Genomic DNA, 27,630 nt, shown 5'->3' on the forward strand with positions numbered 1-27,630 from the left:
ATACTTCACTGTTCGACTATTGCTTTGTGATGTGCTTAACAAGTGCAACAACAAAGATAGAATGGGGCGATTTCATAACGGGCCAGTTTCTGTGAAAGGCTAGTAGGAATGGGGCAAGTCGGTGTAACCGGGTCAGCCTCTTCTCCCACCGCAGAAAATGAACACGGTTCTGGTGGCAAATGGATTCATGGCCAGCCTGTGCTTCTAAACGGCTGGTCGGGATTAGGAAAGGCCTCCCTGCTGCTGGAGGTGCTGCAGGCTCGCTTTTCACATGTCTTGCACCTGCAGAATGTGTTCAGCTGGGCAACAATGGCATCGTTTCTTAAAGATTGCAACATGCCATTCTGTTATTGGTGTGCACTTTATACAATGTCTAAAGAATGGCTCGCTTTTTCTCCCTGTTTTTTTGGGAATGTTGGGTTGGTGGGTTACTATGCCCGCTGCACTGATTTATGTGAGCCCTGCAGCTAGATCCAAGACTTCACTAGGGTTCAAAGCTTAAAATAAGGCTTCTACAAATACAAGCCTTAGTTACAGCTGCTTTTAATACTAATAACATTTTCAGAAATTAAATGATTCAGTGCCATTAATCTGGCAAGATGGGCAAGTGAGTTAATTCACATCCTGTTGAAATCTGAACAGCTTGACAGTCATTGGATCGAATCTGGTCAACCAGCTCAGCTTTTCTGACTCCATGGTAAGAGTGCATCGTATATAATGTAGTGAAATGCCATTTTCAACGTTGCGTAATTGATTTTAATTTAAATAATGCAGATTGCACTTCAACTGAAAAAAAGTACCTACAGATAAATCGGCAAGCATGATTTTCTTCTCTACCCTTGCTGTCATATATGTTTTACAAATGTATAAAAGGGGGGTGTTCAGGGACATGGCTTTTAAAATTGTGGGTGGTGCTTCATGTCCGGTTAATGCTTGAAACAAAGATGGCAACCCTAACTGTAGCAGCCTGATTGGTGGAGGCAGTTACCAAGTCCCATGCCGTTGCCTGTAATCAGTTACATTTTGTTACTGGATCTAGGCGGCAGTTAGAGCAGCGAGTTAAGTGCTCGCAGGGATCAAAGTGCAGTTCACAAAATAGAATTTTGGAAAGACTGACTCCACCGCTCATTTTTGCAAGGTTGAAAATTTGAAACAAATTGTCTAAAACTGCCTAATATTATAGTGCTTAGACGCAGGAGGTATCATCACAGATTGCCTAAGAAAACTCACAACTCCAAAGGATGATTCAAGGGTTTTTATTAAGCAGTTTGTTCATTTGTTGTCAAGAGGTGTTTTTGGCTGCTCGGGTAATGACTCAGAGTTCTGGTCCCTCAAACTCCCCATGGCTCCCTCCACCCTTGCCCAGGCTTCCCTGACATCTAGATGCAGTTTAGGCACTAGCGGTCGGTAAGCCCTACTACCTGAAGCATCCTCTCTACCATGGAAGGACCTGAAGGCCGGCACTCGTCTGTCTTGGTCCCTCCGGAACATCCTAAGGGGTACCCTACTCTAATGATGCCAGTCACAGGTTCTCCCAGGCACTCCCACGTTCACCCTCCCCTTCACTCTTGTTCGCTTCTGTGGGCCACTGCTGTGCAAGGTTGCATAAAAACCTTTAGCCCCAAACCATGTGTGCGCACAGCAGTTTGAAAAGTCTGTGGCATGGTTTGTCTTTCGCCGTGTCAGCGTTCCCTTAATTCAAAGCAGTGTTTTTTTTAAGCATTTGGCTGGTCTCGCACAATACAGCATGGTATGCTGGTCTTGGAAGTACTGCAATGAAAAGAGAACTCTGGCCAGAATGGAGGGTGTATGGCATTCAGTGATAAAAAAAAATGCTGCCTTTTAGTTGCACCCAATGCACATTCAGGGGGTTCAGGTACTGGGCCCCTCCCACTTCCCTCAGCCCACCTCTGGGGCATGACTGGCTCTGGCATATGAGCTGGTAGGCCTCCTACCCTCCATGCTGGGAGGGGCCCTGTCACAGAATCCAGCATAGGGTTTTACTTAATAAATGGGTTAGTTCATATTTTCTTGGTTCCTTGTTAGGGCCATGTCTGTAGTTTCCGAAGAAGTCGAATTTCTTCTTGGATTGTCACTTGCTGTCTACTTGTCTATATTATTAATGTGTTTATTTTTAGAATACATTTTGCCTTTCTTTATCCAGTCTATCATCCTTTCCAGCTCTCATTTGCCCATTGTTCGCTCTTGGTTTCCTGTTAACGTGTATGGTTTAAGGTCCTTGACCGTTGTGCTTTACAAGTTCACCTATATCCACTTCTCCCCCCCCCAGGTTCTGGACATGATGTTCGTGCGTCTGAATGTCTAATTGTTTGCATATTGATGCTTATTCTTGAAATATGCTTCCATATCTTTGTTGCATTTGGTAGCTTCCTGGTTCTGCCTTTTCTGTCCTTGCCACTGTCTTCCCTGGCACTACTTTAATAACAGTAGTATATCCGAAAAGAGGGGAATGGGGGGGGTAAAGGGGAGAACAGGTTTCAGGTGATATGATAAAAGAAATGTCTGGAACTTGCAGTGAGCCTTCGCCATCTGTCTAAAAACATCTCCTTGGTTTCAGGTAATCGGGATGAGTTACCCAGGAGCGGTGCATGTATGCAGTGTCGGAGCGTGCTGGAATCCCAGTGCCAGGAAGAAGTCTGCATGAGGGCTATCCTCGTCCAGCAGTCGCGCAACCTCCAGCTCGAGGAGAAGAAGCTGCTGCTGGAGATAGAGAAACTGCAGCTGGAAATCAAGAAACTGACGCGCGAGAACTCGTTCTTCACCTGCCGGGCATAGCGTGTTTCTCATGCCCTTACTCTCCCAATGTAAACATGTCGGGTGTTTTTGTTAGCTCTTCTAATGTAAAACACGGTCACAGCCTTACTGAACGTACCATTGGTTAAGGCCTTACTCTTCACACTGTAAGCAACATCTTAACCTAATGGGACGTTTCATTGTTTGATGCTTGACCCCTCCAAATGTGAGATGCATTCGCAGCTGGATAGGTCACTTTATTTATCTATGGTCTGGTTCGCTTATAGCGAGAGGGGTTGTGCCTTTAGGTTATTCCCTTACTCCCTGTGATGTGGGATTCTCAGCATGTTGGGGCATGTCTTTAGTCAACTTCCGTAGTCTCCCAGAGTAAGGCTCATTCATTCACAATCGACTGGGGCCAGTCTTTGCCTGTTCATTTTGCTGTTCCAGTGTTAGCCATGTTCATAGCATGGTGTGCATTTTAGTTACTTGCTTTACTTTCCCAATGTAAGGCACAGTCTCAGCCTGATGGCATGCCAGTAGTTAATTCCTGTTCTCCCAGTGTACGCCCCATCTCAGTTTCAGTGGTTATTCCCCTTACCTTCCCAGTGTAAGGTACAGTTGGAGCCTGATGAGACGTGTCTTTGGGTGTAATGTTTGTCGTCTCTTAGCAGCAGGCTCATTCACAGCCTTTGCTTAATGTATTACTTCCAATAGTATGGTCACAGACTTTTAGAGTGTGTTTTATTTTAATGACCTTACTTTTACATTGAAGAGTACAGTTTCTGCCTGGTGGTAAGGCAGAGTCAAAGCATGTCAGGATGTGTGTTTAGGAAAGTCCCTTGCTCTCCCAGTGTGAAGTACAACCCGATCCTTATCAGAGAAGTCTTTAGTTATTTCCTGTGCTCTCCTAGAGTAAGGCTCATTTCACATCCTAATAGTATGTCTCGTTGGTACCGCTCAGATTCTTCCTATTCTAAGGCTCATTAACAGCCTAATAGGCCATGTTTACTTTCCTCACTCTACCAGTGTATGGAGCTCATTCCTTAGTCTCTCAGTGTAGGGTTCAGTCGCAGCCCGATGGAAGGGTGCCTTTTTGTTAATTTATGTACTCTCCCAGTGTAGAGCGTATTCACAGTTTGATAGGTCATGTCAATGGGTAATTCCTGTGCTCTACCAGTGCAAGGTACAACCGGTCAATCAGAGCATCTCTTTATTTACTTCAGACTGACTCTCTGTTTTCTTACTCCAGTACAAGGCAAAATTCCTTACTCTTCAAGGCCAAGACGGGACTGGAGGCAGATTGGAATTCTCCTTCTCGCCCCCGTCATAAGACACATTTATATGTACATATTGTCGGTTCATTCTTTACACTCCCCTCTGTATGGTACAGTCTGATGGAGGTGTATTTGGTTTAACTATTTACTCTTCCCGAGTATCCCTTCTTCCCAGTGTGATGTCATGAGGTTAATCTCCCAGCACAATTTAAAGGCAATGCCTGATGTAAAAGGTCTCTTGTTACGTTTTCTACTCTCCCAGTGTAATGTCTGAGAACATGGTTGTATGTTTTTCTCATACTCTTTCCATTGTAAGACTCGTTCAGTCTGCTCATTTCCTTTCCGTCCCAGAGTTGGGCAAAAAGCAGAAACCGGATTGAGCGATTGTTCACCTTATTTTTTTACTGCTCAAGGGAAAGACCCTTTTGCAGCCTAATACAAAGCGTATTTCATTCTCATATTTTCCCATTGGGAGACACATTCACAGTCGGATGGGTCATGTATGTAGTTAATTCATTTAGTGTAAAGTGTCGGGAGTATGATGTGAATTGTCTTTTTATTTTTAGTGCTCTACCCTCCAAGGGTAAAACCCGTACACATCCTGCTATTACTCCCACAGTATTCCCTTTGTAAGACTCATTCACAGTCTGTTCATTTCTTTACTTTTGCATTGGGTGTATTCATCCAATTCCTTACCCTCCCAGTGTAAGGTGCTATTCAAGCCTGGAGGAAGGTGACGTTTTGTTACATTATGTTCTATCCCAGAGTAGGACTCTGTCACACTCTGATGGTTCATGTTATTAGTTAATTCCTGTAATCTCCCAGTGCATTTTCCGTGACAGGGCATCTCTATATGTACTTCAGACTCTTCCCAATTGTAAGATTATTTTGCATTCTGATGTTATTCATTTCCTTACTCTCCAAGTGTAAGAGGCATTTTTAAATGTCCTTCTTATACTCTCCCATAGTAAGACACAATCTCAGTCTAATGAGGATTTTTTTCAGTTAATTGACTTACTCTCTGTGGTGTAAGGTAATGACAGAGCATGAAGGACATTTTTGTTAATTCTAGTACACTCGCCGAGTAAGGCTCATTCACAGCCTGATGAGCCATGTTATTTGTTTATAACCTCAGTCGCAGTGTAAAGCACATGTCCATCTGATGGCTTGTGTCTTGGGCTAATTCTGTTCTCTTGGCATGTTGGGTATGTCGCCATCTGATGGCTTATGTCTTTAGCTGAATACCTTTCTCTCCCAGTATAAGGTACAAATCGTTCTGATGGGACGTGCCTTTTCGGATATTCATTGTTTCTTCTGATGTATGGTACATATGCATCTGGATACACTTCTCTGTAGATAACGCTTGCTCTCTCCCAATCTACGGTACATTGAAGTTCGATGGCGCATCATTCCTTTTATATCATGTCCACATCATTAGTCAATTCTTTACAAGAGGTGTGGCTATTGGTACTCGTGCTTCATAGCCCTAGCCCCTCCAGCATTGTCCGTTTTGCTGACATTTACAGTGCAGGAAGTGTGTGTGTGTGTGTGTGTGTCACTGTCATACTACTAGAAACTAATGTGGCAGAAAAAGTTGCCACCCCTGCACATCTGTAATGGTGGTTCCGGAATCCCATTAAATGCATTATGAGTTTTGTGCCATTTTACCTGTGCACAGGAAAGTGGCTGAAAATGCACAGGATACTCGGGAGTGGGGTGGGGGGGAAATGCGCAGGATACTGTGTGTGGAACGTGCAGGATACTGTGTGCAGAATGCGCAGGATACTTGGTGTGGAATGCGCAGGATACTCTGTGCAGAACACAGAGGATACTCCGGGAGGTGGGGGGAGAATGCACAGGATACTTGGTGTGGAATGCCTTCCATGGGATAAAGCTGGAACCTGTGTCCGATTTCGATTGTTTGCTTTCTCAGAAGAAAACTGCAATTCTGATTTTTTTTTATTTGCATTTATTTTGTAAGTCTATAAACAATGTTTATCACATATAAATCCATATTTTATTGACTTTAAGTCCTGTTTGTGTTTTTGTAATTTGATGGAACTTCCCTTCTGTTGTGCCAACTCTTTAACCTCTATCACTGCATGGGATGCTCAACTCCTGGCATAATATCTAGAGCTGCATGGGATGCTCAACTCCTCGCAAAGCCTCTATCACTCCCGGGTATGCTCAACTCCTAGCATAACCTTGATCACTGCATGGTATGCTCAACTCCTGGCATAACATCTAGAGCTGCAGACTCCAATCGGTGGGTCATTTTGTTCTTCGGTTTAATTATTTTGTCAAGGATCTCCACACCTTGCTTTGCAGGTGTGCATCTGGGCAGGCAGGAGCCTGAGCCCAGAGTTCAGAGGGTAACCAGGTGACCAGGGAGGTTTTGGACAGGAGACCAGCGAGGAAGAGAGAAGGCAGAAGCAAAGAGGAAAGTCTTGAGATGCTTCTAGAACCTGAGATGGTTCTGCTGAAGTGTCAGGGAGGCTGTTCCAGAGAGGCGCCAGCAGAAGAGGGAGATCTGCCACCAACTCATTGGTTGGAGAAGCGCCTGACCCTCAAGGAGTTGGAGGAGCGAAGAGCTTGAGTAGGAAGACCTTTCTGAAGAGAGTTGGAGGTATTGCAGTCCTAAGCCCCAGAAGACCTTCTGGACAATGTAAAGGGTCTTAAACTTGATCCTTGCTACCACTCAGAGCCAATGAAGGGATTTCAGGGCTGGAGAGATATGATCCCTGGGTTTGAGGCCAAGGACAAGTCTCGCATTCCTGTTCTGGATGAGTTGTAAAGGACGGAGAGTAGAAGCAGGCAGATTTAGAAAGAGGCTGTTCCAGTAGTCCAGCCTAGAAAGAACCAGACCTCTAGAGACAGTGAGCTTTTGGGGGAAGGTGAGGAAAGGAAGAATACCTCTAAGGATGTGCAGCTGGTAGTTTGACTTCGTAGAGATGTGCGGGGAGGAGTGTGGAGTCGAAGATGACGCTGAGGTTCTTAGCCTCGCAAGTGAGAGCAGGAAGAGGGCCAAGGGAGGCCGACCAGAGAGTGACAGGAAAAGAAGGTGCTGATGAGGAGGATCTCCGTCTTACTGGCATTCAAGCAGAGATCAGTGGCGGCACACCACTCCTGGATTGCAGACAGACAATCCAGGATGAGAGAAGACGAGGCGGCAGAGGGAAGCCTGAAAGCGAGCGAAGTGTCATCCGCATAGCACTGTAAGTTTGGGCAGAGACCAGCAATGTGGGGGGCGGACCTGGGATGGTCGGTCAGAGGAAAGAAGTCAACCAGGCCAGAGCCTGATCTGTGATACCCAGGTTATTACGGAGCCGGTTGAGCAGGATGCCATGGTAGAAGAGAGATCAAGTAAGATGAGGACGGGGAGATTAGCATTGAGGTTAGGGAGCAGGTCTTCACAGATGTTCAGGAGAGCAGTTTTTGTGCTTCTGGATGCTCTGAAGACAGACTGGTCATGGAGACAACCAACAGAATCGGTGTCAAGGTCAACTTTTCCAGGAGGCAGCCCAGGAAAGGAGTGATGGAGATTGGGCGATAGCCAGACGGGAGGGGTCGGCTGAGAATTTCTTGAGAAGAGGGTGCACAAGATAGTGCTTAAGGGGGGGGGGGGGGGGGGGGAAGGTTCCAGTGGTGAATGAGTGGTTGCAGAAATCGGCCAAGGCTGGAGCGAGGGTGTCATTGTGGTCCTTGATGGTTTTGGAAGAACAGGGAATAACCTTTTTTGACAAGGTTTTCATATATCGGCCTTGTCTAGAAATCTTGTCACGGGTGAAGAGGGGAAAGGCAGAGAAAGGAGGGAGGTGGCCACAGAGGGACTGGAGGAAGAGGAGAAGATGTAGGAAGAGGCAGTAGAGCACGAGAGGGTGAACAGGATGTTCTGGCTTTTAGAGATGAAATGAGCAGCCAGGGCCATACAGAGTGCCTAGGAGGGGACAGGAGAGGTAGAGACTGCGGCAGGATTAACCAGCTCCTTGCAGATTTTAAAGTGTTCGGCCGAGTTGTTAGATGTCGCAGAGACGCGGGCTTGGATTTGAGCTCTCGTCTTAGTGAGGAAAGATAGTCGGTATTACCTTTGGAGCAGGTGGTAGGCCAGCATGAAGTACAAAAACGTGTCCCTCAACTAATTGGGATGAAACAAAGATTAAAAAGTAAAGACGTGCAATTTGAAATTCTAGAACACCACCACTATTCTGTAAACACACACATTCCAATAAGAACCAACTGTACAATTGAATAAACACATCATCCAGTTCATGGGAAAAGTACCAAACCATACAAAGGGCATATAGTAAAGTTCATGTTGCAGCACCACTAATAAAATAAAAATCAAGACATTTATTTTCTGGTCTGTCTTTTAAAATGTTCACTAGATTTCTTCTCTGACATTTTAAACAGTTGATTATTTATTAGTCTATTAATGACCTCCGGTACGTGTGTTTTCGTTGTCTCTGAAAAAGACAATTTTTCCTTATTATACATACTTTTCCAAATAGCAATGGATTAAGTCCATGCACAGATTTGTCTACTGAATTGAGTCTGTTCTTTGTTTTGCCAGAATTGTTTGGTGAGGTCATTTCAGTCAAATTAGGTACCAAATGACCAAACCCAGACTTTTGAAGAAATATTTATAAAAAATAATATAAATGAGCAGGCCAGAGGTTCTGCCTCCTAGAGCCATCGTCTCATTCTGGGAAGACTACTATCAAAGGAGCAGCCCAGAATCTATGCCTCCTGAGGCCATCTTCAGATTCTAGCGAGTGCCTTATCTAAGGAGCATACCAGAAACTCTGCCTCCTGAGGCCATCATCCCCTTCTAGCAATAGTGCTTTCAAAGAAGCAGGACAGAGGCTCCACCTCCAGCGGCCATTCTAGCCAGGGTACTATCAAGAGAGCAGGCCAGAAGCTCCACCTCCAGCGGCCATCTTCAGATTCTCGCAAGAGTACTATCAAGGGAGCCGACCAGAAGTTCCACCTCTAGCGGCCATCATCAGATTCTAGCAAGGGTACTATCAATGGAGCAGGCCAGAAGCTCCACCCCTAGTGGTCATCGTCAAATTCTAGTACGGGCACTATCAAGGGAGAAGGCCAGAAGCTCTGCCTCCCAAGGCCATCTTAAGATTCTAACGAGGGTAAAATCATGGAAGCAGGGCAGAAACTCTGCCTCTAGCAGCCATCGTCCGATTCTAGCAAGAGTACTATCAAAATAGCAGGCCCAATCTCTGCCTCCCGAGGCCATTCTTGCAAGGGTAATATCAAAAGAGCAGGCCAGAAGCTCTGCCTCCCGAGGCCGTTGTCCGATTCTAGCAAGGACACTATCCATGGAGCAGGCCAGAAACACTTCCTCCCAAGGCCACTTTACGATTCTAGCACCTGTAAAATCAAGGGAGCAGGCCAGAAGCTCCACCTCCAGCAGCCATCTTCCGATTCTAGCAAGGCTACTATCAAGAGAGCAAACCAGAAGCTCCACCTCCAGTGGCCATCGTCCTATTCTAGTAAGGGTACTATCAAGGGAGCAGGCCAGAAGCTCCACCTCCAACAGCCATCGTCCGATTCTAGCATGGGTACTATCAAGGGACCATGCCGAAGCTCCACATCCAGTGACCATCATCAAATTCTAGTAAGGGTACTTTCAAAGGAGTAGGCCAGAAGCTCTGCCTCTCGAAGCCATTGTCAGGTTCTAGCAAGGGTACTATTAAAAGGAGCTGGCCAGAATCTGCCTACAGCAGCCATATTCAGAGTCTAGCAAGGGTACTATCAAGGGAACAGGCCAGAAGCTGCACTTCCAGCAGCCATGTTCAGATTCTAGCGAGGGTACTACCGAAGGAGCAGACCAGAACCTCTGCCTCCCAAGGCCATCGTCGTATTCCAGCAAGGGTGCAATCAAAGGAGCAAGCCAGAAACTGTATGCCCCAAGGACATCTTCAGATTCTAGCAAAGTTACTATCAAAGGAGCATGCCAGAAGCTGTGCCCCCAGTGGCCATTGTTGGATTCTAGCAAAGGCACTATCATGGGAACAGTCCAGAACCTCTGCTCCTGAGGCCACGCTTGAGAGGAAGAGGGTGACCTGGCCAGGTGGCCTGTAAATGGTGTCCACAGTAAGAGAGAGGCCAGGAGAGAGAGACTGCAGACCAGCTATTCAAAGGAGGAGTAGGCCTGCGTAGGAATGACAAAAGCAGGGTCCCACTCCGGAAAGATCAGGGCTAGTCCACCTCCGGGATGGTTGGTTCTGGGTTCGGAGAGGATCTTGTAGCCATCGGGGAGGAGAGTGTAAAACCCTCTGACAGAGCTGGCCGTGAACCATGTCTGAGTGAGAGCGAGGACATCCAGGTTAAGTTCTTCAAGGAGGTGGCAGATGTCAAAGGAGTGTTTGACAGCAGAGCGAGAGTTGAGAGTAGCGATGTGGAGCAGGTCGCCACATTTGAAAGACTTCCGTGGAGGGGTACAGACTTTAGGTATTCCCTGCAGAGGTGATAGAGGGGCCCGAGAGTGGGCAGAGGATGTAGGAGGAGATGGCAAAGTAGCCAGAGAGACTGAGGGGGGTGCCAGAGAGGTGGCGGAGGAGCCAGAGAGGTGCTGGTAGGAGTTACAGGAGAAGGAAGGAAGTTGATGAGACACCTATCGAAAAGGAGATTGGGCTGAGAGCCCTGGACCAAGACGGTGCCATTCAGATAGACATTAATGATGGTCTGGAGTGGAAGGAGGCCAAGAGGACCTCCCACCATTAATGGGAGGGGAGGAAAAGGGAAAGGGAACCAAGACCATATGAGGGGTCCATAGGTCTGGAGAAGGGAACAACAAAGAGGATGTTGGTAAGTCTGTCTGGAGGAAGCACTGGTGTAGGTAACAATGATGGGAAGGCCTGGGTTGCAGACCAGGATGTTCTTCTTGAACTTTTTCCTTCCTGACTTACTGAGAGGGATAGGTGATAGAGTAGCAGTTAGAGAAGAGAGGGGGTCCCATAGAATGTGCAATTGGTGGGTGATAATAAATGGGAGGGAAGTATAACTCTATATGCTGTGTAATCAAGCAGATTATGTTATATTGAATTCTCTTTCACTGTGAAGATCTTTTTTAAAACCAATTTGTATTATTTTTTAGGTCCATATTTCTTTGCACGCTGCTACTGCAATCGCGCATTCAAGGTGGCGAAAATAATGCTATACATGTCTTTTTGCTTGACCTATTTCTATAACAATGCATATATCAGTTTGTTTTCTTATGTGATTTTGTGTACTTTTCAAGGCATTGATAGAATAACTTTTGTTTTTGGAAACCCAACCTTAAAAAATATTTGTGACCTATGTGAGGAGTCAGAAATGCGAGGCGGGCACGTAGATTGGGTTTTCTCACAGTTCTCCATTTTATTTAAATGATAAAGGGTGAGTTGAACGCCTATCTTACCCCAGCATAACAACCCAATGCAGTGTCCAAAAATAACTGTCCCTCACACTAATGCACATAACAAAACATATAGGAATCACTTGGCGATTGAAACTTCACAAAATAACATCTAAATTCAACACAAATGTTATACGCAGGAATCCTTGTGAGCATGGTTGGATCCCGCTTCCCCCTGGATCAGTTCAGGATGTTTCAGACCAACAGTCAAGTTTAGAAAAGTTCGGCTCACTAGCCAAGTTCCACTCCAGGTAGAATAAACCGTTCAATATGTCTTTAATTTGGCAAAGTGACTAGTTCAGTATCAAAAAGGGCTCTTCGCTCTTGAGGCAATTGTTAAGCTTTCTGCTTGGCAAAGCAAACCAAAAAGATTTTCTCTTCAACCGTCAAGTCAAAATCAAGGTAAATGCCCTTTGCTCTAAAGGCCAATCACTTTTATATTGCATTTCTTCTTCATAAATAGTACTTTTGTCAGGATGGTTATGTGTGAGGATATGATCTCCCGAGTGGACTAAATACCTCTCTCCCCAAGCACCAGTCAGAGAAGCAAAAACTACTACCTGACCAGTTATTAGGGCCACAGGTGGACTGGAACTGCAGCACCGGATGATATGATATGGCATTTACAATGCGCCTATACAGCTAGAAGGAAAGGAACAATGTTAGGACACAACAATTTGCACTACCATAATGTATGGAAACGGCTATTGTGACCTACCTAACAAGTCACCAGAAGGATGCAGAATGGAGGAAAAGGGAAACCCCAGACGTGGGAAAACCTCCCTCAGGGATGAGTGCGCAATAATGGAGATTGTTCCAGTCAATGGTCCGGTAGCAAGTTCCAGGGAAAAATCCAAAAGAACAAAAGCCCAAGTCCAAAGTATGTTCCGTGTCCAGAAACAAGTCCAGGTCGCCAGAACACAGTGGAAATCCAGAAGCAATCCAAATAGAAAAAGCCAGAGTCACTAAAAAAAAAACTGGCGTAAAAACACAAGATCAGCCAAAAATCCAGGGATAATCCAAATGCAATCCAGTAGACAAAAGCCAAGGTCAAAATCCACAGGAAACACCCAAAACGCCACTCACATGAATAGCTGAGAAGCACTGAGTGAAAGGTGGTTGGGGCTTTTTTGGGCTTCTTCCTGGTTGTGTTTTGTCACATGACCTGGTCGTGGGAGAGTATCGCGTTCGCCACGTGTCCTGGAGTCGCCATTGCAACTGCCAACAATGCTGCAACGAGCGCTGTGCAGAAATGGCCCTAGCCAAGCTGCCGGAAGCGCCATGGAGCCGTGATGGCGGTGCGGGAGTACCGCGGCACCCCAGCGACCCCCGCAGACATGGTGACATGGTGGCAAGGAGGCAAGGTGCCCCCATAGTCGGCACGAAAGCGGGAGCTTGAGAAGTGCCCAACTCCGGTACCGCAATAGCGGTAAACACATGACATTATACAACAGTTCAGCAAAACAAAGTAGTAGAAATATCACTTTCTTTCCACCACAACCTTCTACCACATTACAGTACTTCAAATCATCTTCTTCCTTGTCCACTCGCCTGTCAGGACCGACCACTATTTGTCCCTTTCCTGGTGTACTAGCCTGCAAGGATAGGTTTGTTCCCAACTTTCCACACTCAAATCTTCAATGAGGAAAGTTGAATCAACAACTGCTTCTGGATTCAGTCTCTTGACTTTCAACACAGTTGGTTCACAACTTCTTCCACATATATATTGTACAAAAGGACAATGTTTCTCATAGTGATCGGTTTGCCATAAGCACTGCAGGTTATACTTCTCTCCCCCTTCATCCTTTCTACAATGAGGGACTTTCTCCTGCAGTCTCTGATCTTTCTACACAACCTATTGGCTGCAGGCACTATAGTTTACCACTTTCTCCCACAACTGTTCTTGCTGTTTGTCAGTGAAGGCGATGGCGGAGTGAGAACGTGTTAAACAGAATTGTAAGTGCTAGCTATGGTGATTGCAGTTCATGCGAGGGGCAGAGGCTGGGCTCTTTACATTTTGCTCTGTGTTCTGTGAGAAACCAGAAGGTGTCTCACCCATTAGTCTCCGGGGGATCTGTCATCCAGGTGGCCAGGACACACTTCCACACGGACAGCCCGCTCTGGGAGAAAACAGACTCACACCTGAGCAGTGTACCTGATATGTTGTCAGTGGCTGTTCCTCCTGGAAATGATGGTACCGTTGGACTCAACTCCTGGAACTCAGTACAGCACAGTGCATCTGCATCTTCGGGATACAAGGGTTTTTTAATGCCATCTTTGCTTTTTCCCTTTCCTGCCTGGTTGCTTTGGGCGAGAGCCTCCTACCATCCCCCAGGTTGACATACCTCGACATGGACAGAAGTTTGTCCTAGAAAAAAGGATCATCCCCACCTCCAGACGAGTTATCGGCCCTCTCCAGTAATAAAGACTCGGGTGCGGAAGATCTAGCCACCAGTGACACATGTCCTGCTACAATGGTCAGGCGAAGTCAGGCAATTATCGACAAGCACTCACACCTGACTTCCATTGAACTTCCCCACACAGATAAAAGGTGAAGCATGAGCGCACACTCTGAGGCAAAGCACACAAAGGAGTAGCAGTTTGGAGAAGGCAGCTGAACGAGGGGAGAAAGACGGCAAACCAAGAAGGGTTAGCTGGAAGGAAGTACCCTTGACCTTTCCAATAGGAAACCCTTACTTTCAGAAACCTTGTAGATCAGGAAACCAGGCTAAAGAATCCTGCATTGTGTGTCGGAGATGCAAAATGCCGTCCTGCATAGCTGAACAAGTCAGGGTGGAGCAGCAGCCGCTACGTTATCGTGCTTGGCTCCAAGAACAAAGTATCACCCGAGAGATCAAAACAGCCATTGAGTTGGGGAAGCTGATGCAAGACCGGTCTGTGTTGAAGTCAAGGTTGCAAGCGGCAACATTGTATAACGAGCGCAGGAACAAACATTGTTAAATGCGTGTGATGTAAGACGCAAGTAAAGCTGAATTCCTGCTGAATGTTTGAACTTTGAGAACCAAAGATACAATACCACAGACATGACAGAGTGGTCCGGCACCGCGTCGGTGCTCAAAGCTCTGTAAAGGCATCCAGCCAATAAGTGGCAGAAACAAAAGTAAGAACATTGTACGAAGTGGTCCTGTGATGGTTAAGCAAAACCCATTGCACATTCGAAAGTCTTCAATTTTTTTATATCAAGAGGAAAACGTAGCCCGAATATTGTGCTAAAAGGATCTGAGCCCGAACAAGGGAGATACATGGTCCAAGCCCAAACGAGGGAGACCAGTTGTGCACATTGTGGTAAAAAGGGGTCCAACCCTGAAGGAGAGAGAGCCATGATGAATATTGAAAACAAGACCTTGTACATATGTGAAGCCCTGATAAGAAAGGAACATTGGTGCTTATTTTGTTGCAACAGGCCCTCTACAGTAAGAGGCTGCTATTGGAAAAGAAGCTTTGAAAAAGGCCCCGATACCTTTTGCTTTGAACTGTATCCACGTGGCAGAGAAGCCGTAGTGTGTGCAAAGATACAAAATAGGTAACAGGCACTCCTCTCTAGAAAGAACATGGCATGAGCTATTGTTTTTTTACTCACTACTTTTCTCAAAGGAGGAATATCAATTTGCATATCAGTCTTTCTCCCGCCCACAAGGGCATTCTAGCACTGAAATTCCTGGCAAGCCTCCTTTGAAGAAGAGTACTAACAGCAACCCCAGAAACGTGTTTCAGTCTTGTTGGGCCTCATCAGTGAGGTGGAGCTGTGACTCTCTGAGCACAGATAGCAAGGGATCCACGTCTGGGTTCCCGCAGGTAACTTAGGGTGACCAACCCCAAGTTCTTGCACAAATACTAAAAAGGTAGCAGGAAGCCCAAGTGTGCCGTCTTGCCCGTGCTGAAAACGTGGGGAAGGGAAGCAAACTGCTCTATCAGTCTGACATATTGTTTCTTGGACACTTTCCTTTTTGCATACACCATCGTCCCTCGCCTGTGCCTGCATTCACTCAGAGAGCCAGAATATTGTGCACTGTTCTAAACTAGGCACAGTTAATCAGGGAGAGGTGCTTTTGGACTGCATTGCGATATCCGAGTAACTTCCAGCCAGTGAGTGAGTGATCATAAGGATATGCACACTTGAAATCTGCTTCTTAACCCTGTAGTCCCTGACAACTGTATATTTCCGGTGTATCAGCATATTTGTGATCCTAAGGATCTATATTTAAAGTGATATCGAGCAATATCAATCAATCACAATTGTAACTGAATTGTAATTGAATTTGAAAAGGCTTTCTCTGAGTTCCTAACTTATATTACAACTTCTGTTATAAACAGTTGGGAAATGTAACTTTGAGCGGAAAGTCTCTTAACAGCCCTGAGTTAATTCCAAATACCAGTTGGATTGTCTTCTTGTGAACAGCTGTGTCTGATTTATTGAACCACTTAAATACTTTCTCTCTCCTGTGCTAACTAGGGGGGGGTTAATTGTGTGCTTTCTACTGGATAGGCTGGGTTTGCAGCCTTGGGGATAGTACTTTGGCCACGTTTTGCTTCTATTTTGTTCTCACTTCCTTCTAGAGCATATTTTCAACAGGTGAAGTGAGTGCGTTTGGACTGTTGGTGCAAATGGGCAGCAATACTTTCTCTCCCAAGCACACAACGTGGTTTTACCTGAAATCCTGCAACAGAGATTTACATTGGGATATTCCTCCGCTTGTGTGCACTCTGAAGCTGATTAGCAAGCCTGGGGGTGGTCAGCTCAGTTCTACTGATCTTGCCTGCTGTAGGCAATAAAACCACTCCCCCAGCGCAAAGCGTGAGTGACGTGAGTGCGCATGGAGTGTCAGTGCAGTTGGGCAGCAATACTTTCTCCCCCAAGCACACAACAGGGCACAGAGTTGGGCAGTTTGGCGGTAAGGCTGCTTTATTGATTACAAAAGGACCATTGGTATTGGCGTTTTGTTCCCAGTGTGAAACATATTTGGATACATCTTTTTACTATCAATAGTGGTATTCAGTACTTTTCTGGTTCATGTACGACCTATGCAGTGGTAAAGTAAGGCCCTCAACAGTTGACTAACTTTACACCTATTAAAGACCAGGCGATGTTGTTGGCAATTAGCCTCCCACTGCCAATATCCCTGGGTGGAGGTCATTCACAAGCTTTGGGTCTACAAGACTGGGTTGACGCCTCTCCTGGTCTTACTGAACAATCAAAAAGTCAATCTTCAGCATCCATATTCAGTAAGATCACTGATTCTTTTTTGGGGGCTTCAACAAGTAATTATAGGACACCCGCGGTTGGCTCAGTTCTGAATGATGTTTCCTTGGACTCCATAGCTTTGAGCTCAGGTATATGTTCCTGTATATGGTGCAATCCTGCTACTACCGCTCCAGGAGCATTCTGCGAGGGCGCCCGGGCAGTGTAAGCAGTGAGGGTCAGAAATGCGAGGCAGACAACTTGATAATGTTTTTCCACAAGAAGCCATTTTATTAAATTAAAAGGGTGTGATGAACGCCTCGCTTTCCCTAACCTAACGTGGGTTTCCCTGCCTATAAAACTAAGACTAAAGGAAAACTCTCTAATGCAAAAGATATCTGCCCCTAACACTTCTACATACAAGAAAAACATTTCATGTATTCATATGGCTGTTCAAATTCAACAAAATAATAATTGAATCCAAATATTCTTGTAACCAGGGTCGGATCCCCCTCCCGAGGACCAAAGCAGAATTTCAAAATAAAAGTTCCAATGAATAAAGTTCACTCCAATAATGAAGCTCCACTTCAAACAGTAACATACAAAGGTTTCTCCCAATGGCCAAGTTCTGTTTCCAACACAGTTACTTTACTTTTGGAGGGTTTCACTTGGAGTCATGATTTTCTTCGAATCAACCCTCTTTAATGTAAAGTTTTGGTGTTCACTCCTCCAATTAATATTTCATTATGACTTTTCTTCTCTGGAGAAAGGTCACTGCTACACCTTGATTCTTGATACACAACAATGTTTTTGTCAGGATTGTTTTTATCACAGTTCATCGGACACATCAGTGGCCTTGCCACTTTCTTTCCACCGCAACCCTCCACCACAATGCAGTACTTGAATTGTCATCTTCCTGGTGCACTAATCTTCCAGGACTACCACCCTGCGCAGTGTCAAACTCACAAGCCAGAGGAGCTCTCAGGGGCTCCAAACTTCATGAGTGCCTCTCAACCCACCCAAACACACCACCACCCATCACCCCTCTTGTATCCATTGATAACCCCTCACCCATTCACTGCACACAATATCAAACTCTCAAGCCAGGGGAGCTCTCAGGCGCTCCAAACTTCATGAGTGCATCTCAACCCACCCAAACACACCACCACCCATCCCCCCTCTTGTATCCATTGATAACCCCTCACCCATTCACTGCACACAATATCAAACTCTCAAGCCAGGGGAGCTCTCAGGCGCTCCAAACTTCATGAGTGCATCTCAACCCACCCAAACACACCACCACCCATCCCCCCTCTTGTATCCATTGATAACCCCTCACCCATTCACTGCACACAATATCAAACTCTCAAGCCAGGAGAGCTTTCTGGCACTCCAAACATGAGTCCACGCTACTACCACGTCATCCCTATGCCCACAGCGGAACTCCTCACCCTCTCATTCTACCTCCCATCCCATCCTCTCCTCCCCCCGCCCCACCCCACTACCACGCCATCGTTATGCCCATCGAGAGACTCCTCACTCTCATTCTACCTCCCATGCCACCCTCTACTCACCCCATGCCACTACCACGCCATCGTTGTGCCCATCGAGAAACGCCCCACCCTCTCACCCTACCTCCAATGCCTTCCCCCGCAACCCCTACATTCCCCCCGCCGACAAACTCCCCGCTTCATATCCCTTCCCTTCTCTGAATGTAGCTTGCCTCGCCCTTTCCAGAGCTGTTGCTTCATCCTCCACCCTTCCCCTGACCTCCCTACCCTCTCTCAAAACGCCAAAAGAGTGACTGGTCCTCACCCTTGACCCTCCACAACTCACCCCTTCTCCAGCATTGGATCTTTCATGGATTCACATGCTTAGAATATTCCCCGTCGACATACTGGGAACCCTCGGTAAGCTTATAAAGCTGTTTCCCATAGGAAAACGTTCGACACTTTCGTGTCCTATCCACGTCATGCCCCACTAGGACGTAGCGGTATAAATGCCCCGCCCCCGCGGCTCCCTTCAGATTTCAACCGTCTCCAAAGTAGTGGGAGCACCTCCTGTAGTCTATTTTTTTTTTTATAACTTCTTTTTTATTATTGCAATAGCAACAAAGAGCATATAAAGGTCAACAATAACAAAAGATAAACATAGAAAGAAGGAGTCGAACAAACCCGCCCCCCCCCGGTATCACAGCACCCAAGAGCCTCCCTACGCAGCCGCCTTTCTCCCTTGAGATCTCAACCAAAGATGTCCAGGAGTTTAAGTCTTTGCGGGCACCATTGTTTCCGGAAGTCCCCCTTTAAGTATTCCAAGGTCTCTCCCCAGTCTGCGCGGAAGGACTCCAGTTTATTGTCCGCGGCATATGTGGCCCACTCTAGCGCAACAATGTCCCAGATTTTCCTCAGCCAATCTTGCTCCGTAGGAATCGCTGCCCCCTTCCACCTCTGCGCAATGAGGGTTATCGCCGTCAAAGTGAACATCACTGACGCCTTGGTGCGCCCGCTTCCTATGCCCTCCCCCTCCAACCCACTCTTCCCCAGCAGAATCTCCCGGGGATCCCGAGTGGCACCCCCCCGCCCCCACTGCCTGGGCAGTGGCCCGTTTGATTTCGTCCCAGAAAGGTTGGATGACGGGACAATCCCACCATATATGTGAGGCCGTGCCCCTCTCCCCGCACCCCCTCCAACACTCCCCCGGGGTAGCAGGGTACATAGCATGAAGACGGTCGGGGGTGTAATGCCAACCCATCAAGCACTTATACCAAACCTCCCGCACCTGGATGGCCTTCGCAATCTTGGGGATCCGTGCCCACAGCCTCTCCCAGTCCGTCTGATCCATTCGGACCCCCGAGTGCCGCTCCCAGTCTGCCGTATATGCCCAACCCGTGCACGGGCGGCCCTTCTCTAACTGCTTATACAAGGCTGAGATAAGGCCCTTCGAGCCCTCATGGGAGGTTAGGAACTTTTCAAAGTGGGTCAGCTCCCTAGTCGCCGCCCGCCTCATGACCGGAGACATCACCCAATGCCTGATTTGGAAATACCGGTGCCTCTCCCTCTCTCCCAAATTAAACTCCTTCTTGTATTCCTCAAATGTTTTCACTCTATCTCCGATAAACATATCCCTCAGGGTCTTGCATCCCCCCTCCTCCCAAACCCGAAACGCTCCACCCTCCATTCCCGGAGTTAAATCCCCGTTCTGAAAAATAGGGGTGAAAGGCGATGGAAAAGTCGTGGTCCCCCACTTTCCTACAGCCCGATCCCAGCCATCCGCTACGCTTTTCGTAATGTCGCTCAAATAGAGGTGCGAAGGTCGCAAGCGTCGCGGGAGCCAGAGAACCTCCCCCAGGTGATGTCGAGCCACCCCTCTGTCCATCTTCACCCAATGCTTCAGGTACTCTTTCGAAAACCATTCTTTAATTACCCTGAGCTGTGCCGCATCATGGTAGCGACGAAAATCGGGGAAGGCCAGGCCCCCCCTCTCCCTGGAGGTCATTAAAAGGTGTCTGGATAGTCGTGAGACCCTCCCCCTCCATACAAAACCCCTGGTCAACCTATCCAGCTCTGAAAGAAGCTCTCCGGGACCCTCAACGGGATGGCCTGGAAAAGGTAGAGCAGCCGGGGGAGTATGATCAGCCTAAGAACAGCCCCCCTGCCCAGCTAAGAAAGAGGGAGAGCACCCCACCTCCGTAAATCTTTTTTGATGGCTATGAGAGCCGGCTCATAATTCGCACCGTACCAACCCGCCAGCGAGGGGGTGATCCTCACTCCTAGGTATCGTAACCCAGAAGGGCTCCACTTGATGGGGATAGCTCCCTCACCTCCCTCGCCTCCTCTCCACCCAGTGAGAGATTCATCAACTCAGACTTCTGAAAGTTAACCCGTAAGCCCGAAACTTCTCCAAAAGTAGATAGCAGCGCAACGCAGGCTGGGAGAGATTCTCTCGGCTTGGTCAGTGTCAGCAGCATATCGTCAGCGAAGGCCGCTACTTTATGCTGTTCCCCACCGAAGGGAATCCCTGTGATTTCTGCTGTTTGGCGTATCGCCAACAGAAGTGGTTCTAAGTAAATGGCGTAGAGTAACGGGGAAAGGGGGCACCCCTGTTTTGTCCCCCTCCGAAGCCTAAAAGACCAGGACATCTCCCCATTAATTAGAATGCGGAACGTGGGGTTTTTATAGTTTGCAGCAACCATGTTAATAAATCCCTCCCCTAGCCCCATTTTCTCCATCACCTGGAATAGGAACGACCACTCCACCCGGTCAAACGCCTTCTTGGCGTCTAGCGCTAAGAGGATCGCCTGGGTGGGTGTCTTACGGGACTTCTCTACTAAATGCGCCAGCCTTCTAATGTTATCCGCGGTTTGCCGTCCCACTACAAAACCTGACTGATCTTGGTGAATCAGAGAGGGAAGATGCTTCTCTAGGCGCCTCGCCAAGATCTTTGTAAAAATGTTTGCCTCTGTATTGATGAGAGCGATGGGGCGATAAGATGTACACTCCTCCGGGTCCTTCCCAACCTTGTGAATGAGGACAATTTTGGCCTCCATCGTCGGGGTGATTCCGCCCTCAGCACGGAACGAGTTGAATAACTGCGTCAGATGCGGGACCAAAAGGTGGGAGAACGCTTTATAAAACGAGGCAGGGAAGCCATCGGGGCCCGGGGCCTTGTTCCGGGGGAGGGAGACGATAACTGATCCCACCTCATCCTCGGTGATAGGTCGGCCCAGCTCCTCTGCCACCTCCCTGGAAACCTGTGGAAGGGGCAAGTTCCCCAAGAACTCCCTCTGCGGGAGAGGGGCCGGTTCCTGAGAGGAGTAAAGGGCCTCATAGAACTAGACTACTCTCTCCTTTATCTCTTCAGCACGAGTTAGTCGCCCACCCCCCTGGTCCCTAAGGGCCATGATTACCCTCTGTTCCCTTTGTCCCCTCAGGAGGCGGGCTAGGAGGGGGCCTGCTTTGTTGGCTTTAGCGTAAAAGGTTTGCCTCATCCTCAGCATAGCTTCTTCCGCCTTCTTATTCCTCAAAATCCTTAGTTGACCCTCTGCCAACCTATACGTTTTAAAGACCTTCCTCGTGGGGGTTTCCCGCAGTTGGGCTCTAGCCTCCTCCACCTCCAGTTCCAGCTGGGTCTCCAGCTCCCTTAAACGTTTAGTCCTCTCCGCCTTCAAGGTAGCTTTAAAAGCATCCCACCTGGTGTTCAGACTCGTGTCCGTGGCCGTGTTTTGCACAAAAAAAACCCGGATCCTATCGTCCAGCTCTTTGCATATCACTGGGTCCCTTAGAAGCTCCCCCGGGAATTTCCATCCCCACACCCCGGGCCTGCGCCTCCCCAGCCTCCGGTCCATTTGTACTACTTTATGATCGGCGATTCCTAGAGGGCCCACCTCCACCGACTCAACCCCTCCCATTAGACTAGTGGAGATCCAAATATAATCAATTCGGGATTGGGACTTGTGGACGTCAGACAGGAATGTAAATCCCTCCTCACCTCCTCGCAGTGAGCGCCAAACATCGCGGAGGCCAGCCCCTGCCCACCTTTCCCTCAGTTGGGGGGAGGCCACGCTACCCCCCCACCCCTCTCCGCGTCCAGAGCGGTCTCCAACCCTATCCCAGGCCAAATTGAAGTCCCCCATCAAAATCACCTGGCCCATGGCGAAATTCTCAATGTTCAGGGTGTCCCGTAAGAACTGGTCTTGACCCACATTTGGTGCGTATATAGACGCAACAGTATAGCAAGCGTCCCTTATAGTCCTCCTTACCACAACATATCTCCCGTTGGTATCCCTGAGAACCTCCTGCAGCTTAAAGTCAATACTCCTTCCAAAGGCAAGGGCTACACCCCCCCTCTTCGCAGGGCCTGACGCGAACCATATCAGGGGAAAACCCCTGAGACGCAGCCGCGCCTGATCCCGCCTCCTCAGGTGAGTCTCCTGCAATGCCAACACATCTGGCTTGTGAGATTTAACAAATTGTTCCAGCTTCATACGCTTAAGGGGGGAGTTAAGCCCCCTCACATTATGTGTTTGCCACTTAAAGATATTGAGCGGGCATATTGTGCCGTTACCGGGAGACCCCACAGAAGCCCGGGATGAGAACTAGCCACCCTCCCCCGCCTCCCGCCTGGGACGGGACCCCAATCCTCACTCCTCCACGCTCTCCCGCGACCCCACAACCAGAACCGCAGGGCATCGCTTCCCTGTTGGGTGCTGTGACCACCAATCAAACCACCCCCCCCTTCCCACCTCCCCTCCCCCTCCTCCCGAAGGATATCCCTCCCCTCCCCAACCCTTCCCCCTCCCAACCCCAACTTGGAGGGTGGACCGAAACCCCCCCCCCCCCGCACACCCCCGGACTCACTTGTCCTTGCACGATCCAAGAGGTACTCCTCCGCTCCCCTCCCGACTCCACTAAAAGCCAACATCCCACCACCCCCCTTTAGGATTTCAACCTAGTTCAAATATCCAGAGTCATCCTAGCCCAGGATCCCTCTCCTCTTGCCCTTCCTGAGCGGCCCCCCCCTCCTCCCTCCTGCGTCCGCCTTCGGGGCCTTTTCTTCCTTGCTTTATCCCCCACGGTCGACCAAGCCCAAGGTCTGACCCTGTCCTCTTGAGACGATTGGGTCGAGCGGGGTCCCCCAGCACCCCCCCCCTCTCCCTCTAGGTCAAGGTGGATGACAGCAGCCGCCTCCTGCAGAGACGTGGCCCTCCTTTGAACCCCCTCCCACTCGAACACCAGCCCGAATGGAAAAGTCCACCTGTACCTGACATTTTTCCTAGCGAGTTCTCTGAGGACAGGTCGCATGGCCCTCCTTTTCAGTAGGGTACTGTTCGCCAAATCCTGAAATAGGGTGATCTCCTGGCCCCTATATTGGACCGGTTCCCGGCGCCTTGCAGCACGCAGCACCGCCTCCTTTTGGGCATAGCGCGCAAACGCAGCCAGTACATCCCGGGGTCTAGCGTCAGGGCCGCGGACGAGCCGGCCCACCCTATGCACCCTGTCCAGCTCTATTGCCTCGGGGTCCTCCTCGCCAAGCAAGTCCATGAAAATTCTCTGAACTTCTCCCTTCAGGTCCCTGTCCGCCACCGACTCCGGCAAGAGTTTAATTCTAATATTGATCCGCCTTGACCTATTTTCGAGGTCCTCCAGTTGAATTTCTAGGTTGCGAGTCGCTAGGTCTAGGCGATCGATAGCCTCCCCATTGGCCGCTCCATCCTTCTCCACTTCCTGCAGGCCCCTCTCCAATGTGTCCGTTCTTTTCCCCACCTGTTTCAGCTCCCCCAGGGCCATATTCAAATCGGATCGCAGCAGCTGAAACTGATCCTGAAAGGTTCTGGCTAAAGTCTCGCTTAGGGCGTGCATCTCACCCTTGAGGTCCCCCCTCGTTAGAGGTTCCCGACTCCCCGCCCCCTCATGGGCCGCGTGCATGGTATGATGCCCATTAGTCGCTCCATCGTTACTCGCATTACTAGTGCCTTCCATCGCCGACCACATGGAGGGGAGGGTACCAGGGGGGGTCCCCCGACCGCTGGCCTGAGCGCACCGCTCTACTCCTAGGCTTGGGGGGCATCAGCTCCTTAACACTTCTGGAGGGCCCGTCAACGCGGGAGAAGGAGGTCCGCCCCCTCCCAGGCAGATCACTGTACACACCGGGCCCCTCTCCAACGCCGTGAGCACCTCCCCTCCACAGTCAATCCCCGGGGAGTGGCAGTAATTACTGCGGCGTCAGTGGAGGGGTCCCCCTCCCGGGGTTGTCTCAGCCAGGGGGGCCCGCCCCCAGCCCAGCCCCTTCACCGGAGCTCCACAGCCATCAGGGTGGGGAAGGAGCCCGGTGCTCAGCTCTCCCGGCCCCCCCCCCCCGCGTCACGCACCGGGTCGGGGCTCACAGAAGTCCGCTCTCCCGCCTTGCTGCCTTGGATCCTCTCCTGAGGGCGGCCGGACCAGTCAGACCGCCCTCTACCGTCTGGAGCGGGGCCAAGGGGGGGGCTGCCTCCAACCCTCACCCCCCTGAAGGCTCACCCGCTCCTCGCCTACACGAGAGCCTGGCGCTTCACTCCGGCGCTGTGATGAGCACAGCGCCGCGCCTCTGTGCCGTTGGGGGAGTCCGTCCGCGCTCCTCACTGCAGGGCAGTCCAGGTCCGTTCCGGGCCGCCCCCGCTCCCTGACTGGTGCTCCCGGGCTTCGGGACCGCGTCGGGCCGTCCCGCTCAGGCGGGGGCGCCCTCCAAGCGCCGCTACTACACTCCGGGGGGGCAGACACGGGGGGCGGGGGCCACCCCCCCCCACGCCGGGGGCACTCTCGCCCGCCGAGGACTGGTCGCCGGTTCTCCTCGGTGCGGGCGGGCCCACTCGCCCGCGGCCGCCAACACCCGCCGCCGCCTCTGCACGAGAATCGAATCCGCGGCACCCGGCGCCTCACGCCGCACAGTCTCGCCCAACGGAGCTCTGCTCCACACAAGCCGCTGATCGCCCTCGGGGGGGGGGGGGGGGGGTCCCGAACGGGGGGCCTCAGGATGCGGGAGCGGCCGTCGCACGTCAACTCGCTGCCGGCGGCCATCTTGGAATCCGTAGTCTACTATTTTGTCTAGGTTGTGCTGTTGCAGTTTCTCCTGATGTCAGGGAAAGCGCTGTTCCGCCCGTGCGCTACGTGCGGGTTGAAGGTGTACGAGGGGGACGGACATATGGATTACATATATTGTCTACACCCTCATCATTCGGCAGACAAGTGCGACATATGTAAGGGCTTCTCCCAGAAGACTCTTAAAGATCGGAGTCGACGACTTGTGGCATGGTTAAACGACGGAGCGGGGGCATACCCGCCTTCGGAGGTGGGCTCCACGCGAAGCGCGGCCTCAGTGTCAAAATCTTCAGGGGGCTCTGCGCCGCTCGACATCGTCAGAACCCCCGGTGAAGAAATCGCGACCGGTGGAGAGGGAATCATCGGGAGGCCATTCCAAGGACTCTTCGTCGAAGAAAGCCTCGTCATCCTCATCTTCAACGAAGAAAGACAGAAAAGAAAAATCTAAATCCTCCTCGGGCGATCGTCCTAGATCGGCCTCGGGTCGAGATGCAGAGGGGTACGCAGGTCGAGTTCGGAAAAGGCGGGAACGCCTCATAGGCCTGCACGACCACCACCGTCGTCGACGGTAGGGCAGTCGTCAACTACTTCTCTGCCGCTGATGTAGTTGGCTTCAACCGATCCTGGACCGCAGACGACGACGACGACGACGTCGACGACAGAGCCGACTATCGCTTCGTCGACGGAGATCCTGCAAGAGGCCTGGCGTCCAGTGGTATACAACCCAGTTTTGCCAGAGAGACTTCTGCAGCAAGAGGCCTTGTCGGTGTCCTCGGGAGACGAGGATGTGAGAATAGCTGGCCCTGCAGACCTAGGGTTACAAGGGGTTCCCAGGCCTCTCTCCGGGAGCATTCCGGGTTCTACCCCTCTGCTCAATCCGCAGTCACTTTTGTCACTGGAAGTCTTATCCACGTTGCAAACGTTGCTGAAGACACTGGATGACAGACTACCTCGAACAACTGCGGCGAGGTCGGCCATTGACGACCCGGGCCCGTCTCGTCGGCCACCGCCGTCAACCCCCGCGGCAGTGCCGCCAGATGCAAACCTCTCTGCTCCACGCCGCGAGGAAGGGGAGCTGATGGATTCGGACTCAGACAGTAGAGCCTCGTCAGTTGTCTCCCTTTCCCCCTCCAGGGATCCAACCTAGGAGTCCGAAGCAGAATTGGAAACCCCGAGAAGCCCGGCTCAGCCGTCACCCCCAGACGATATTGGGTCATTTCACACCATGATGGCCAGGGCTTGTACAGATTTCGGGCTGGCCCAGGAAGAGGAGTAAAAGGACTGTTTTCTCTTCGACCACATGGGGAAAAGGAGAAGGTTGGTGTTTTCAGTACCCATCCTGGATCATGTGTGGAAGGAGGGATTGCAGACCATGCGCCACCCTTTCTCGGAACCAGCGATAAAGGGTCGTCTAGAGAAAAAATGTAAGGCCCCAGACTCTACCCCCAAGTGCCTTTCCTCCCAACCAACTCCTGACTCAGTGGTGTCGGCGGCAAGGAAGGCGAGGGCCCAGCACAAGTGCACGACCCCCCCGGAAAGTGATGCCAGACGACGGGATGCTTTTGGCAAAAAAGTCCTGTCGGTAGGTGCTACCACAGTGAAAGCGGCCAATTCTCTAGCCATAGTAGCCAGAAGATACGACGGAGATGTGGCACCGGCTGGCTCCTATGCTGGAGCATCTTCCGGATGAACATTGCAAAGCGGCTATGTTGCTGGTCAGGGAAGGTGAAGAGGCTTCCAATCATGCCATAAACATCACAGTGGACCTCGCGGAATCGGGGTTTAAGCAGGTGAATAACGGTGTGGTTCTCCGACGGCGGGCATGGCTGAAATGCACCAACTTCCGACCGGAGGTGCAGTACAAGGTATGGATATGCCTTTTGAAGGAGATCTCTTCGGCGAGAAGGGAGACGAAGCCCTGAAGGGCATGAAAGAGGACTCGGACACGGCGCGTTCCTTGGGGGCCCTCCAGAGTGGTCGAAGTTTCCGGTCTTTTCGTCCCTTCAGGGGAGCATCGGGAAATTCCAGATTCTCGGCATCGAGGCACAGATCCTTCAGTAGGCCAGCATATCCCTCTGAGGGATACAGACGGGCTTCTCAAGCGGCTAAACGTCGCCGGGACTACCAGGCCCCCAAGAAGAGACCTGCTCTCTTCGTCGATAAGGGATAAGCAGACCAAGGACCAGCAATGACGGGCATCGGAACGTTCTGGGAGGCAGGGTATCATGCTACATCAACGAATGGGAGCAAATAACAACGGATCAATGGGTATTGGACACTGTAAAATATGGACGTTCCCTGCAATTCAAAAGCAACCCTCCGCACATTCCACCGGCGTTTGTAGCTCAATCCCATCTGAGCGTGTTGCAGCAGGAAGTAGCACTTATGCTACAAAAAGGTGCTATAGAATTG

Source organism: Ambystoma mexicanum, chromosome 8, assembly GCF_040938575.1.
Source record: "Ambystoma mexicanum isolate Mex_15411 chromosome 8, UKY_AmexF1_1, whole genome shotgun sequence".
Classification (NCBI taxonomy): Eukaryota; Metazoa; Chordata; class Amphibia; order Caudata; family Ambystomatidae; genus Ambystoma; species Ambystoma mexicanum.